Source organism: Phaethon lepturus, unplaced genomic scaffold (genome assembly GCF_000687285.1).
Source record: "Phaethon lepturus isolate BGI_N335 unplaced genomic scaffold, ASM68728v1 scaffold20386, whole genome shotgun sequence".
In the NCBI taxonomy this organism is placed as follows: Eukaryota; Metazoa; Chordata; class Aves; order Phaethontiformes; family Phaethontidae; genus Phaethon; species Phaethon lepturus.
This window is the reverse complement of record NW_010548510.1, coordinates 16492-18959: the sequence shown is the minus strand read 5'-3', so window position 1 is coordinate 18959 and position 2468 is coordinate 16492.

Sequence of the window (2468 nt, the reverse complement as noted above, 5' to 3'; positions counted from 1 at the left end):
ATCCCCGGGGTCGCTCCCTCTGAGCAAACCAGGGCTGCAAAGCACTAATGGCACCAGCACCACCAGCCTCAAGGCACGAGCCTGGCCAGCCCCTCCAACATGTACTTCTAGCCCTGCTCGTCCGGGGAGCGCAGTGCCTCGGGCCTGCTGTGGCGCAGGATGGGCCTTCGGCACCCTCCCGGGTGGTGGATCTCCTCTGGGTCACCCTTTTCTGCTGGGCTGGCTCCTTCGACATTAGGCAGATTGCCAGAAGCCCTTTCGTTTAAACAATGCTCCTTGAGAGAAATTGCTGGCTCTGGCAGACAGGAGCGAAGCAAATCGATAGCTGCACTGCATTTCTGAGGGCAAAGGGGATCAGGGACGGTAATTGTTCTTAACTGCTTAACACTTTGAAGATTGTTTCTGTGGCTGTTGCAATGAGCTGGTCAAGCGAAATGAAGATTTTCTCGCTGTCGCTGTTAGATGCACAAAGGACCATCGGTACGCTGCGTTTTGCGAGCAGTCTGCCGTTCTCCCTCCATTACCGGGGTGCGGTAGCTGTGGGGGACGTGCGCTTCCCGGGCAGAGCCAGGGTGTCTCCTCCCCTGGGTTGCTGGCAGTCCCGTCTGACAGGCCCGGTCACCGCCTTTCCAGGATGCTCCCAACGCTACGTTCGCTCGTGTCCTAGCTGTCGTGGGGAATGACGTATAGAGTGCCCCGCAAGAGCGATGTAAAACCAACTCTTCGATTTTGCAAATGGAGGCCTGGAGGCGGATGGTGGAGGAGATGCCGATGCCTTGGCTGGGAGGCGGAGGAGCGTGTCGCTATTGAATATTGCCGAGTACTCGCACGCCCACACCACCATGGAGGTACAGGTGCACGAGGGAGGTGCCTGGACCTCCCTTGTAGCTCTGCTGCTGTATTGCATCACGCCGAACCTGCTCCCCAGTTTGGGTTATCCCCTGCGCAGGTCACTGAGGTGCCGGCTGTTTCACAGATGCTTTCACACGCCCGTGACACCTTTGTGCTTCTGGAGGGTGATTAGAAAGCAAAGCTGGGTCATCCCATCACTGGAGCAAGGTGATGCAGTCTCGTGCTAACCAAACTTTGCCTCCTCCATCTAGAGGCAGATGCTTCTAGAAAGTAGATGGCTGATGCAGTTCCAGCCGTACCTGGACATTTCACAGAATCACAGAATCATTAAGGTTGGAAAGAACCTTCAAGATCTGCTTCAGAGGAATTGCTGCTTTGCCATACCGAATTCTTAGGACAGTCACATTTTGCTTGGAAAATAATTGCAAGTGTATTACCTGCAGCTTTCCGAAAAACATATCAAAGATCTCTGGGTGATGGATTTGTTTTCCATTTGTTTTTCTGGGATTTCTTCGCTAGAATTTAGTGTTAACTGGTTATTTATAAATCCAAGCATCTTTTGGTATGTTTGTTTACTCCTGTGTGTAGACTGATGGAGAAGTTACTGAGTCACCGTCATTTACTGGAGGGGAATGCTTCTGTTTTTAATTCTGCGTCTCTTTACGGATGGATGAATGGCAAGCTAATAGTCATCTTGAAATTTGAGTGTCAGAAAATAAGGGAGAAACTTGAGACTTGCTCATTATATTTAACCTGCTGTGTTACATGCTCTACCTTGAGCCTTTAAACATGCCTTTACATCCCATCCGTGCATATTTTATAATAAGAAATGATTGTGATTTCATCCTTTGTAGGAAGCAATGTAGAAGACTCTGCCTTGTTAACTAGGCTAAACATGAATTCATTTGACAATACCTTATTTTTCTGATTGGTCTTAATGTGCTGGCTGTTGATTACCCATCTACTAAGAGAGAATTCTTCAAGGAATTAGCAGAAACAACATGCTGGACTGATTATCCTGTTAATACCGTTGGTTGCAGTAAATAGAGTATCTTAAGGGATTGTAGGTTTATTTGCTATGAACAGGAAAAATCTGCTTCATAGGAAGGTTAGCTATTTGTTAAAGGTCTTTGGTGGGACAAATGGCTGCTCAACAGGGAGATAAATGAAGGTTCCTGAAGAACCTTCTGCCCTCAGGGTCTGATGGCCACAGGAGCGGAGTTGCTGCAGGTTGGGACACTAGCACCAGGGAACTCAGCGGAGGCGGCTGCCCCTGCGCCTGTGCACGACTGAGTGTGGCCTTTGCCTGTGGCACGAAGACACAAGTGGCCAAGATGCATCAGGACATCAGCTAGGCGATGACTTCCAGCCTTGCTGGAGGATGGAGAGTCTGCTGAGACCTTTTGGTCCCAGTGTCTCGCAGTTCATCTCATGTTGGCGCCAAGAGAACAAAGCCTGGGGCCGTTCTTGGGGCCATTCACCGCTCCGCAGTCGTGGTGATTGCGAGGATGGAGCATCACGCTGAGCTTGGAGGGCAAAGAGACCTCAGTGCTTCATGGCCTTGGAGGATGTCCCGGGGGTTGCAGTCCCTTGTGCTGTCACCTGTGGACCTGTTC